This window comes from Uloborus diversus, chromosome 3 (genome assembly GCF_026930045.1).
Source record: "Uloborus diversus isolate 005 chromosome 3, Udiv.v.3.1, whole genome shotgun sequence".
Taxonomy (NCBI): Eukaryota; Metazoa; Arthropoda; class Arachnida; order Araneae; family Uloboridae; genus Uloborus; species Uloborus diversus.
In genome coordinates, this window is record NC_072733.1 from 95,108,276 (window position 1) to 95,123,501 (window position 15,226).

A 15,226-nucleotide genomic window follows, 5' to 3' on the forward strand; every position below is an offset into this window, starting at 1 on the left:
TACTGCGAAAAGTGCGAAAACTCTGAACTCGAGGGGACGCGGTGCACGCATCTGCACCAGCCGCTGTGGCCACATGCCCGAAATCATATTCAAACAATAATAGTCAATTTTTTTGCATTTTATCTGCTCCAAAAAAAAAAAAAAAAAAAAACACCCTTTTTAAAATAAAGTTTGCGATTGGATTCTAAGACTTCTTTTTCAACTGGCTGCTAGTCTTACGTAACGTGAACGACACAAATACCTTTGACGTTAAGGTAATTTTTTATGACTATGAAACTACATTTTTGGCTGTGAGAGCAATTTTATTGTTTCATACCAAACATTTGGTTACGATCTAATATAAATCCATTGTATTAATCATAAAGAATAGGACAATTACAAAGCACTTGTTAATTTTAAATTGTGTATACATGTATATTCTCCACTTTCTTCCGTAACTTCTGCTTTTAAAAGAGATGTTTCATTTTGTAAAATTGTTTTAGTCATTGACGTTCCTATTACTGGTTTCACTCGGGTCAGTAATTTATGATCCCCCCTCCCCCAAACTACCACTACCATCACCACTACACAAAAAAAAAATATATATATATACTTTTAACGGTGTATGTTAATCATGAAGTACATACAATTTTCAGGCATAATTTTTTTATGTGCTGTAACGAATAAGTTAACTATAAGTACACATTTATAGCCAAATATAAATTATGAACACAAGGTGTGATGAACTTACTGTTTAAAAGTAAAATACATATCGTTTGAAAGATTAAATAAAATTTTACATATACTGGGGGAAATTTTAAAAAATAAAGAACTTATTTTTTTATAAAATCTATTTTGGGTGTCATACCCCAGAAGGGTCTCCCTCTGAGCAGGCCGCCCCTGGTGTTGGCGCTACTGCTTTAGTGTCAACATGAAATGCATGCAAGAGAATATGAAAGCAATAACTAAAAATGCATTAGGCAACGTATTGAAAGAATTAGATTTTTTTGAGAACTTTATATGGTAAAAAGCAAGCAGTCACGATAAGTGAAACGTTGATATTGAACTAAACAATTGTCAATCTTACCTGAGAAACAAAATTTTCTTTTAAGGGTATGTAAAAACTCTTTGTTCCAACTTACTTCAACGAAAACATGTTCTGAAAATCAAGCACTGTATACAATATTATTCATTTAAAAATATAGCTTAAAGGTATGAAAACTACATAATCCATACGTTCTGCATTGTATCATTGATAAAATGATTAGCTCAACCTTGTATCAGCAAAAGAAGAAAGACAATGATATTCAACGCTGTACTTTGTTCTTAACTTCATGAAATATTTTAGTTCAGAATAAAATGATGAGATGGCTAGACAAAATGATTAGATATTAGTTGAAAGATTTACTATGCCTGATAAGAATATTATGAATAATTGAAAGCTTTTTGGTGTTATATCGGTAATTTAAACAAAAGTTTGCAATGTAAATTGTGCAGCAATAACATTATTTTTCATTTCAAATGTCCATTGTAATGTTCAACCTACATTTTACAAAAAAAAAGGATAAAAAATATGATCAAGTAGAAAAATATTCAGCAACTAAAATCATTCATAATAGAAATATTTTTATGTGTAATGCATTATTAATTCATAAGTTTTCATTGACAAACACTAATATTGGCTTTTAGAAATTTCATGTATCTGGTTAAAATAATTAACTCAATTAATTTTACTAAATTTTGTGCGTATATGTCAATTACATTATGTGTATGTTAGGTACATTGACTTATCAATTTTCTACTCAGGCTTAAGACCGGTAACCTACTGCTATATATACAACATAGCTCAGAAAACAATTCTAGTCACACCTCCGTTCTTTATAGACCTTAAAACTATTTCAGGAACTAAATATTTTATTTCGCACGAAAATTTTAGTTAACTATCAACTTTTTCGTGTTACAAAGAGAGCTCTACATTTGAATAACCACTTTAACTATTTTAATCTTTTAACCATTTCATTGAAGCAAAGCCTAAATTTCCAGAATTTTAATAAATTCCTTTTCCAAGGATCGCCTAAAATAGACTTCAGTTTTGAAAAAAAATCTGGAAAGAATGTCCTCCCTTTTCCTCTATCATTACCACACATGGCCAAAAATCGCATTTTTAACACTTTAACATCGAAAAATTATCATAGAGTCACCGAATCCCCTAATGTCACCAAAGATAATCTAAAATCGCACCTTAAAGTCTTCGATTTTGAAAGTTTTCTGCGGGATATCCCCAAAGTGCCTTGCCTCTCTATCTTCATCCAACATCGCTGAAAATTTACAGAAATTGTTGTCGTAATTTGACCTACAATTTCGGGAAAAAATCCGATGGCTCCCAATTCCCTATCGTCACTAAAATTAGCATAAACTTATCTTCAATTTCTAAAATAGTTCAGCAGGTAGGGGAATCTCCCCCCCCCCCTTACCCTTAATTTAAAAAAAAAAAAAACATGGCCAAATTGGCGATTTCAGGCGTCAGTTTTGAAAATTCCTCTGGATACCGGGGGTGGTTTATCTTACCTTCAACGCCCCCCCCCCCTTTCCACCATCTGCTTACTAAAACTGCTTTTTTATACTTCAATTTCAAAAAATTTAAAGAAAGAGGTCCACCGTTCCTTGCAAGTCCGTTCTACTTCTGACTTCACCAAACACAGTATAAAATTGCTTTTTTGCAACTTGTAAATTTTGGACATACTTTTCCGTCAAAGTGATCATAAAGGATTTCAGAGCTACTTACCTTATGCTCTTAAAATTCACTCTTATTTTTGAGGGCATTCATTCATCTATTTCTTTTAAAAAATATAAATTGAACGTGATATAGAAACCTAAAGGAAGACAGATATTTGCGGCCGGACCGTTTCGAATCCTTGCCAGTCTCGGCAAAATCGACGATCCGGCACTTTTCAAATTTCTGCAATCATTCTGTAAAGAGTCTCGCCAGAAGTTTCCAATCGGGATCAGCGTTTGCTAATACCGGCTCTGAACATAAACAAAATTAAATTGAACAATATTTGCACTCTGATTAATTACTATACTAAAACACTGCATTCTTATTTTTTACAATCTCTTTTTATATTGATGTGTTTTTAATTTTTTTTTTTTTTTTGCTTAAATTATCCCATTTAGTTTCATTTAATATTGTAACGGTTTATAAACTGTATATAACATTTAATTAGTTTCAAAAAGTAATGTTTTTAATTTGTTCAAATGAAAGAAGTTCTTGCTTCTTAACGGGAAATCAGTCTCTGGGTATTAGTTTGAAGCACTACCTGTTGCATTATTTTGATCAAACTAAACACAACTGAAATTTGTTTTTCTCATTTGTTAGCACCCCCGTCCTTTTTTTTACTAGCCCATGTGTACATTCATCAATTACTAGTTAGTTTTTATTTTATTCTAACTGAAGTACCTTTCATTTTATAATATGAAAATCAAAATAAGGAATCAAAATGTGAAAAAGAAAATATAGTAGGAAACATACGAAATTAAAGATTTTCACACATACTCTTGCCAAAGTTAATATCGAAACAATGCACAGTCTAGAAAACACAAATTCTTAAAATAGTAAGAAAGAGATCATTAAACCAAAAAAGGGTGAAGATTAGATTTGTCTTCCAGATAATTAAGAGCCATTATTTTGCCCAGTTCAGACAAGGTGTGGCAGTGACCATTTTTATTTTTCTAATTTTTTTATATGTCAAAGTAGGTCACGAGAAGTGAACATTCTGAAATTTTTAGCCTTCCAAAAAAAATTTTTCGCTCGTTAAAAATTGCCGAAGTTTGAGGTTTTGCAACGCTTTTTTAGAAAAATTCTAAAAGTCGCATTTCAGTGCGCTATAGCTCTTTACAGAAACAATACCTCACGGTTATGTTTATATTTATTGGTTGTACTGTATCTAGTGATGATGACTTTATAGTTATTTTGGTTGGGGGTTGTTGCTTTCTTCAGATAAGGGGTCGCAAAGTATGGATTTTATCCGTTTTCGCGCAAGTTTAACCTGCGTTATTTCCCCCAAAAAGCCACCCCCCCCCCCGAAAAAGTGTAACATATACTGAAAGTTTATACTATGAAGAGAGTAAATGGCACAAAATTTGTTTGAGGTTTAATTTTTTTTTTTTAGGAGAAAAATACCTTGATATTTTTAAAATTTTCAAAAATTGTGCTTTTTTGATCGCAATTAACTCAAAACAGCATCACTAAGAAAAAAAACCTTTCATATATTATGGTACCTGGCTATGTGTGAAACATCATGAAAAAGAAAGCAGCATGGGATCTCTTCTTGTTTTCCAGAAAATAATTGAAAATAATATTTTTGTATCTCATTTTATGCGTTTTCTCGTACGTAAAACGTGTGTCCAGTATGCAGATTAGATCTGCTAAAACTTAAAAGATGTAGTAAGAATGTATATATGTGTGTATAAGAGAAAGATAAAAAGACTAGCAATACTTTATTTTTCTGATTTTTACAAATTGATGGTATTTTAATTTCAAGTTAATTTAGAAAACGATATATATATGTATCGTTTGCGTCATTAATTTTAATAATGGACAGTTTAGATTTGCTGACACCTCCCATGTAAAGTAGACTCTCCTTCAAGTCTGAGGCATAACGTATGTCTCTTCCCGAATTCAAGAAAAACCGGGAGAAAACAGACGCCCGACCAAGTAGAACATGCAATGAGAACAGAGATGATTGAAGATATAAAAATATTCCAACCAAACGAACATCTGACAAAAAGTCAAATTCAAGCTACTTTTAGCCGATATACAAAGCAAACTAAAGGTGAATAATACTGATTTATCAAGAACCGACAGCCTTTTAGAGGTATTTGAAGATGACATGGAAAATAGTCATTTAGAGGAAAGTGAAGCAGATATTGTTCATGAAATTTCTTAATTTCTTGCACTGCTATGGACATAAATAAGAAAGAATTATTTTGGGATTGATACGATAAATCAATATATATATATATATATATATATATATATATATATATATATATATTAGGGTGGTCCTTATTTTTGAAGTTGTAGATATTTTATACGACGCCCCCTCAATTTGTTCCATTATACAAATAAATGATCCATGCAAATTTTTAAGTCAATCCATGAATATTAACACGTGCCCCTAGGGCCCCCTTTTTTGAGTTTTGAAGAAAAAATTGCGGATTTTCTCATTTTTAGGTAAAAATATTCCTAGGTTTCATATTTAAAGTAATTTTGAACATCAATAGATGTTGCTACTTCCAGACCAACCATTCTCTCACTTTTATTCTGTAAAATTTTACATATTACATAGGGTACAAGTAAACCAATGGCCTTGGGACAGGAATACCGCTATTCGCGCTCGTTTCAAACCAAGCGGCAGGGAAACATTTGTATCCACCAAGATGGACACAAGGGATTCTAAAGGCCATTAATGAATGGCCTAGGCCATTTATGAATGATATTTGACAACAACAAATTGCCTCCTCCAGGCTTTGGGTGTGTTGATTCAGAAAATTTTCTGTGTATGTAATAGGTGTGGCAAATAGGGTCACTAGGTTTCTGTTATGGTTCCTTTTTATGGAACCTATGCTCGCTGTAATATGTAATGGATTATTAATCATTCAGGAATTATAATACTAGACTTTACTATTCTAATTGCTACATTTACTATATACATAATACTATATACAAGACAGAGTGTGCCGCCAATGCGCACATCTCCGGAGTTCGTTCCGATCTGCCCTGTTGCTGAGAGGATGTTTTTCCTCAGTGACGTCAGTGGCTTCTGACGTCACTGCGATTACGATAGCGGAGTTCAATTAGTTCGATACACCACATTCCTCCCTTTTTAATCTTTAGTAGCCCAGTCTATCTGGTGCTTTTCTCGCGCGGGTGGAACGTCTTAGTGGAACAGGTGCAGCTGATGGCTCTCCTGGCATCTTGGTAACTGCCATAGGTATGGCGGCTGGAGATCCTGGCCGGACATCAGTCATCTCCGAAGGCATGGACCGGTCTCCCTGGAGATTGCTGTTGTCGTTGTCGGCTGTACCGCTTTCAGGACGTACGTCACTGGATCTTTTCCGGAAGGATGGTCGGCGCACCCAGTCGACGTCTTCAATGTCTCCCCCGTCACGCATCTCGTCGATGTGACGTCGCCAGAGTTGACCATTCACATCTACTGTGTAATGTAGTTGGCCGTCTTTGCTTTTTACTGTTCCAAATCGCCATTTTCTATCGCCTTGACGATAGTTTCTAACTGCAACCTTATCTCCTACATTGAATCCTCTATCCGAAAATTCATAAGTTCCTTTGCGAACTCTTTCCTCGACTCTGCTCTTTAGATCTGGTCTAACCAGGTCGATCCTTGTACGAATTTCTCTTTTCATCATGAGCATAGCTGGGCTTTGTAATGTCGTCATGTTGGGGGCCTTCCTATATTGCATAAGAAAGGTACTCAGCTTTTGTCTAAGAGTTCCAGGATAATTTTTCATAGTTCTCAAAGATTGCTTTACAGTAAACACATACCTTTCGGCCTGACCGTTACTTGATGGTTTGAACGGTGCTGTGGGTTTGTGTTTTATGCCATTAACTTTCAGAAATGCCTGAAAATCTTGTGACGTAAATTGTGGACCATTGTCACTTACCAACATGATCGGCAGTCCAAAGCGAGCAAAGAAATCGCGTAAACATTCGACAGTTTTGAAAGCAGTGCTAGTTTTCATGGGGTATACTTCTAGCCATTTTGAGTGTGCATCAACTATTATTAAAAACATATGTTCAAATATAGGACCTGCGAAATCAACATGAATTCTATCCATTGGAGCGCTAGGGTACTCCCAATGGTGTACTTTTACTTTAGGAGGATCAGTTTTGTTAACTGCACAATCTACACAGTTTTTTGCAACCCTTTCAATGTCCTTGTCGATTCCCTGCCAGAATACGTATGATCTCGCGATTGTTTTCATTTTGACTACACCTAAGTGTCCGTGATGCAGTTCATTTAAAATTCTTTCTCTATACAGTTTCGGAATGCATACACGTTGCCCATACATTATGCAACCATCTTGCAGGCTGTATTCCATCTCCCTTCCCTTCAGTTCACCTCCACTTTCCAGGATTCGTAATAACGGAGTGAGTTCTTCATCCCTTTCAGTTTCTTTGGCTAAATCTTTCGCTGTCACCGGCAGCGTTTCAATTTGATGTAACTGGAAGATATCAATATCATCATGTATAGCCAATTTTTCCGAATCCGTAGGTAAACGCGAGAGAAAGTCTGCATTGCCGTGTTCCTTAGTTTGACGATAAATAATGTCAAATTGAAATGATTGCAGAGTCAACGCATAATGCAATAGACGTGTAGCAGCTAAAACTGGCAAGCCTTTCTTTGAGCCAAAAATTGCCAGTAGTGGCTTATGATCTGTAATTAGAGTAAACTTGGTATTTTTCACATAGAGAAAAAATTTCTTCACAGCCCATACTATAGCTAAGGCTTCTTTGTCAATTTGCGAATACCGTTGTTCGGTCGGAGAAAGAGTTTTAGATGCAAAAGCAAGCGGTCGTTCTGAACCATCTGGAAATTTATGTGACAATACTGCTCCCAGTCCAACTGGTGACGCATCAGTTGCCAACAAAAGTGGAAGTTCCGGGTCATAATGTGCCAAAATTCTTTCCGAACAAATTTCGTCTTTGACCCTTTGAAAAGCTTCCTTACATTTCTTATCCCATTTCCAAGGAACATCTTTCTTCGTTAACTCATGCAAAGGATAAGCCAGTGTAGCTAACTTTTTTGAAAAGCGCGAATAAAAATTTACCAACCCCATAAATGATTTAACTTCATGAACATTTTTGGGTTCCACGGCATTTTTAATTGCTTTAACTTTTTCAGATGTTTGGGATAGTCCTTGAGAGTTTATCTTGTACCCTAAAAATTCTATTTCTTTTTGAAAGAATTTACTTTTTTCTTTGTTAATTTTTAATCCATGAGCGCGGCATCTTTCAAAAAATTCTTTTAATCTTACTAAATGAGTTTCAGCGTCTGGAGCTGCAATTCTAGCATCGTCAAAAAATACTTCAACTCCCTTTAAATCCTGAAAAACACTTTCAATATATTTCTGCCAGATCGCCGGAGCGGCATTTACCCCATACATTAATCTTTTACACAGATAGAGTCCCTTATGTGTATTTATTGTCAACAATTTTTGACTTTCAGGGTGCATTTTCATTTGCAAATATGCCTGAGAGAAATCAACCTTGGAAAACACCTTGCCATCACTCAGTGATGCAAAAATATCTTCCATTCTAGGAAGTGGGTGTTGTTGCACTTTTAAATTTTTATTTAATGTTACCGAGTAATCTGCACACAACCTAACTTTACCATTTGATTTAATCACCGGTACGATCGGTGTTGCCCAATCCGAAATATGTACCTTTTCGATAATATTTTCGCGTTCTAAGCGATCTATTTCCTCGCCAACCCTATTTTTCAGTGCAAAGGGCATGGGTCTAGGTCTGCAGAATACCGGACTAGCGTCAGGTTTTAGCTCTAATTTGCACTCGTAATTTTTAATTTCTCCCAAGTCATCACTAAATAACTCTTTGTATTCGTCTAACAATTTAGAAAGACTAACATTTGTTTCAACTTTGCAATTTTTTATTGAATTCCAATCTAGTTTAATTTTATACATCCATTCGCGACCAAAAATTGTATCTAAATTTTCCTTAACGATATACAAGTTTAATGCGTACGTAACCTCATTATAGGTAACATTTACCGTTACATAACCCATCGGAACAATTCTATCCCCTTTGTAGGTTTTAAAAATTAATTTTGTAGGCTGAATTTTCTTATTTGAAATTTTTCGGAAATTCTTCAGCGACATTATTGAAACGGCTCCACCTGTATCGGCTTCAAAGTTTACCCAATGGCCTTCGATTTGAACTTTTACCATTATAGGTTTCCTTGGTTCTTGTTCAGGCAGTGTACACTCTTCAGACTGAATTGTGTAAATAGGCACGGAATCATTACCTTTATCTTCAAGAAAAGCTTCTACATCCACCTGTTTTTGCTTAACAGGTTTGTTAACTTTATTTGCTTTGGCAGAAAAACATGCTTTTCCTAAATGACCAATTTTGCCGCATAATTTGCATTTGTAAGTCTTGAACCTACATTCAACTGTAGAATGATTTTTTCCATTACATCGAGAGCATTTTCTATTATTTTTATCTTCAGAGCACTTTTTCTTCCGATCTTGGCTCTGTTTCATTTCAGCATTATATTTATGAATTCCAGATTGCCTTCCAATTAATTCTGCCGTGGATTTATGAGATTTTTCCATCGCTAAAGCAATCTGTAAGGTTTGATTTAATTCAAGGTCATTTTCCTCAAATAATCTATCTAGTATTGCTCGATCTCTTAATCCGCTAACAAAAACATCTCGAAGCATCATATTTAAGACATCTGGTTTATACATACAGGGAATCGCTAATGAGCGAAGTTCTGCGATGTAGGCGTTAATCGGCTCATTCTCGTTCTGCTTGCGGTTTAAAAATATGTGACGGCTAGGAATAATTAATGGCTTCGGATTGAGATGATCTCTTAGTATGTCCTTGAGCGTTTCGAAATCTTTTTCCCCAGGGTTGTCGGGTGACAAAAGATTCTTCAGTAAATTGTATAATTTTGCTGACAAACTTGATATTAGCGTTTTCGCCCTTTTTTCTTTCGGGACATTTTGAATATCTAAGAATGCCTCGAAACGTTCTATAAAAGAATCAAAATTTTCGGACATGTCATCATATTTTTCAAAATTGACCCCTGTCACTTTTGACTCATTTGGGGTATCCACTTTAAGCTTGAGAGCTTGTACAAGGGCTTCATTTTGTTTTATGAGTTCCTGAACCAGGGCCTCCATTATTTTTCAATCCAAAATACAAAAATATATAAATTTCCTACCTTGAGCCGTCTTCGGGTAATTACCCTATCCTTTTTGAAACGAGAACACTGCTATAGCACTACATTAGTGGTTTCGTCACACACTCGTCGCCACTGTTATGGTTCCTTTTTATGGAACCTATGCTCGCTGTAATATGTAATGGATTATTAATCATTCAGGAATTATAATACTAGACTTTACTATTCTAATTGCTACATTTACTATATACATAATACTATATACAAGACAGAGTGTGCCGCCAATGCGCACATCTCCGGAGTTCGTTCCGATCTGCCCTGTTGCTGAGAGGATGTTTTTCCTCAGTGACGTCAGTGGCTTCTGACGTCACTGCGATTACGATAGCGGAGTTCAATTAGTTCGATACACCACAGTTTCCATGCTATAAATATAAGTAATGACAATTATATGTTAATTCGCTGTTCTTTAGTTATATACTTAAATGTTTATACATTCTTATAATTTAAATTTTGAAAAATCCTCGATTGCCCTACCGTAAAAGTAAACTCTATTTTCCATATCGAAAATATAAATTTAAAAAAATTCCACATCGGAATAATGTAAAAATTTTATACTTTAAATTGTTTCCTTTTTAGTACATAGTCCTTTATTATCATCAAGTTATTCTGCAATTCACAAGATTTAGAGATCGAAATGGGTATCTATCCTAACGTGTTGAACCTTTTTTCTATATCTGGTCTACCACAACGCAAAAAAGCTTGGCAACTATTGATATCTGCTCGCATTTCATCAATGTTAGACAAATGTCATGTTAGGGACAAAGATGCTGTTCATTTATTAACAGTCTATGTAGATGCAGTAAATTTAAATCCAAATAACCCTATGATCAATCGTACATCCCTTAAGAGAGCAAGAGAAAATCTTCGAGAGGTAAAATCAGATTTCATGAGTTTAAATTTAGGTTTTTTATTTATTCCCTGGGATACAAAGCTATATCCAGATGTAACTGGAAAAAAACGCCCGATAGGCTTACCATGATAGCTTCAGGTTCCAATGTTGAACAGCTACTCAGAATTTCTGAGATATTTCTTCAGTTGTATATGATATCTTAGGTGATTGCTCTTTATTGCTAACTGTTCAAGCTGTAGTATTTTATACAGCGGCTTACAATACCGGCCGTATAAATTGTGCATGCAATTTTTTAGAGCAAAAGCTGAACGGTGATACATTGCATTTGTATTGCTATCATCATGCACTTGAAATCGTACTGCAGAGTGTCTTTAAAGAAGTTCTTGCCTTTCTTAGTTCTAGACTCGATATTCCATTATTTAAGCGCTTCAAAATTCAAAAATTACACATACCACTTAAATTCTAAAAGAAGAATTTGATGACATATTATTGTTCATAGAAAGAGGAATTAGGAAATTATGAGAGAATTCTCATAACGTGTAATAATATTTCTTGGTGAAGTCCTCCCTCCTACAGGGATATTTTTTCGGCAACCTGGAGCTTATCTGTGAGTCAGATGGGTGGCAAAAGGAATTTATTGTTTGAATATTAATATATTTAGGAAACAATTTAAATTGACCTTACATGAAGAGATTGCCCGTAAATGCTGTTTTACAGTTAAATGTTGTATGAAGATAGTTTTTCGCAGCAACCCTTTCTAGACCTTTTAAATTAATATCAAGTCTAGTCAGTAAGTTACCGCCCTATAGCCAGGGCTAAGGCAGAAATACATGAAATACACCGCCAGCTCAGTCAATTCCAGCCGAGGACTGCAGTTTCGTGCTTATTAGCCCTCATCAGCCCGGCATAGGAGTGACTGAGCCCCCTGGAGGTGTATTTCATGTATTTCTGTCTTAGCCCTGGCTATAGGGCAGTAACTTACTGAATATACCTGCCTTTTCCTTCAAAATTCGAGTTGAACCGAACCATTGTTTCGGTCACTCGTCTGGTCAGTGCTAATTCTGTATTAGCTACCAGTTTGTTTGGCACTCTTGGCTTCCTGTGAGGTTTTCCACCTAAAGCTCAGTCACTCCTATGCCGGGCTGATGAGTGCTAATAAGCACGAAACTGCAGTCCTCGGCTGGAATTGACTGAGCTGGCGGTGTATTTCATGTATAAAGTCTAGTGTCTAAAAAACCTGCAGCGTACAAAATGATGACAAACATGCAGCAGAAGCAGTGATTGAAAAATTCATAAATCACTTATGGTACTTAAAGGATGAACTAGTAGCTTTGTCCGTATTGAATGAAGGAATTAACTTTGAAGATAGGAAAAGACTGCTTCAAAAAAATGCCTGCTGAATAGGAAGACGTGTCTGATGACTGTATAAAAATTTTTAAATAACAGTAGATGATTTGGAATACTTTCTTAGTAAAGATCTTCCTCTTTATAGAACCAATTACAAGTCAATAAAACTGTTTGGTAAGTTACAAACACCAAAAGATGTTTTCCTATTTGATCCTAATTCATGGCAAAATGAAGGAAGCTATTTAAAGGGAAGAGATATCGTTAAAATGCTGAAAGTTGTGAATGATACAACTGAAATAGGAGCGCAATTAATCGAAGAATTTCACAATCAATTTACCAAATATGAGTCACAAAAGCAATTTAGTATTTTATAGACACTCCAAGACTATTAGAAAAAAAATGCACACGATTGAGATACATTGAGAAAAGCGTACGATTAAGGTAAAGTTTCTAAAGCAATATTTCATTCTTATTCAATGTAAAATCTTTAGACGATATAAAGTAATTAAAAAGATTAATTTTAGTGCTACCTCGCTGTAAAAATATTTTGCAAACATAGGAGAAACGTTGTACGGGGTCTGAAGTAAAAACTCGAAGATTTGTGGGAAAATTATCAAAAGTGTTAAAGTTCAACGTACTAGGGGCACGTGTTATTATTGACCGATCGAGTTCAAATTCTGCACCGATTACTTTTTTTTAAGTGTCACAAAACTAGGGGGCGTCACTTGTTGAATTCCGAAAAAAAAAATTTCCCATATAAATAAGGACCACCCTAATATATATACATATATATATATATATATATACATATATATATATATATATATATATATATATATATATATATATATATATATATATATATATATATCGTTTTCTGATTTACCTGCAATTAAAATACCATCAATTTGTAAAAATCAGAAAAATAAAGTATTGCTTTCTCTATACACACATATATACATTCTTACTACACCTTTTAAGTTTTAGCAGATCTAATCTGCATACTGGACACACATTTTACGTACGAGAAAACGCATAAAAGGAGATACAAAAAAATTATTTCCTGGAAAACAAGAAGAGATCCCATGCTGCTTTCTTTTTCATGATGTTTCACACATAGCCAGGTACCATAATATATAAAAGGTTTTTTTTCCTAGTGATGCTGTTTTGAGTTAATTGCGATCAAAAAAGCACAATTTTTGAAAATTTGAAAAATATCAGGGTATTTTTCTCCTAAAAAAATTAAACCTCAAACAAATTTTGTGGGAATTTTTAACGAGCGAAAAAAAATTTTTGGAAGGCTAAAAATTTCAGAATGTTCAATTCTCATGACCTACTTTGACACATAAAAAAATTAGGAAAATCAAAAATGGTCCCTGCCAAAAATTCCGTTTTCTGTCTGAATTTCCAAATAATGGCTCTTAACCTAAATCAAAATAATTTCACATCTTGAGCGATGTAGGTGATTATTTCAAAGAGTTTCAAACAACTGTTGTATCATTGAATTCGGATATTTTTTGTAAAATCTTTACGCACAAATTTTCTTACATTATATTGGTTGCTTCATGAAAGTAAATGGGCATAAATTTTCAATACATTTTCTTAGAAGATCTGTTGCATGAAGCTTCAGTTTTATTTGTCCTGAAAAAGCTGTTGAGAGTGTCCAAAACAGTTGTCATTAAGATCTCATATAATGAAAAGCTCCAGAAGAGGCACACTCTTTCTGCAGAAATAGTTGCTTTGAAAATAATTTTCAGGAAATTATTGGGTTGTTCGGAAAGTCATTTCGTTTTTTTTTTTTTTTTGGGAACATGAGATAGTTTTCGTATAATGAATAAATATTTTATTAAATCATATATTGGCCATTCTGGTCCAACACCTTTTGCCATCTTTCTGGCAGTAACATAATTCCCCTCTCATAAAAGTTTTGGTCCTTGCTGGCAAAAAACTGGTTCAGGTGGTTTTTGACATCTTCATTTGAGGTAAAGGTTTTGCCATCCAAAAAATTTTGCAAACCAGTTCTGGCACTGGCGTACTGTTAACACGCCTTCTCCATACACATCCGTCAATTTTTTTCTCGCTTGGACAGCATTTTTACCTTTTCTGAAGTAAAAAAGTAAAATGTGACGAAAATGCTGCTTATTGCTCTCCATATTTAAAAGGGCACCAACCAAAAACTACTGCGTAGAATTAATAGAACTTTTTCACACACACGCCTTGCAATATCAGCTCTTAAGACATATAATGGTTATGCGGCTTAAGTGTGAAGTTGGTTTCGAAAAAACGTAATTAAGTCCTCTGACGGGAAAAAACGAAATTACTTTCCGAACAACCTAATACAATCTCTACTGATTCAAACTAAAGTCATTTAGCAATTAAGGATAAGCCGACAGGTGGCGTGATAGTAAGAGGTTGGCCGTGGACCCAGGTTCTGACCTGAGGTGGCCAGTCGGTGGATTTTCGAGATGCAGAAAACCATCAGCGCCCATGGCGTATGGTTATGCGGCATGTAAAAGATACCTTGGGTATTTGTTTAGCTTTGAATTTCCTCGGCAAAATAAAATTCCTAGTGCAGTTTCGCATCGAAGAGAGTCCATGTGCCTTCATCTGGCGGAAACTGGGCGTCAAAAACTACTTGTGTCATGCATCAGCACCTTAATGGTGCAAAATGAAAGATGAAAGGCCGCTGCCTTGTCGGTGAGCGCACTAGACATGGTAAAGGCCAAATTGCCTCTTACACAGTCCCACTGGAAAACAAAAAAAAAAAAACTAAGGGTAATCTAACAGGGGCGTTTCGATCTTAAACTTTTGGGGGGACGGAAATTCAAAATTTCTACCGAGTGGAACTCCAAATCATAAAATACGGGTATAGCACACACAAGTAGGGGAATGTAGAGCAAAGTGAAATAGCTGCGATGACTTACCGTTTGAAAATGAACAAATCGGAAATTTTGAGTTGAATAAATACCTTTGTAAGTAAAAAGTAAAATAAGAAACAATGAAACCATAAACTAATTAATGCATGAGGAGAAATAAATTAGTTAAT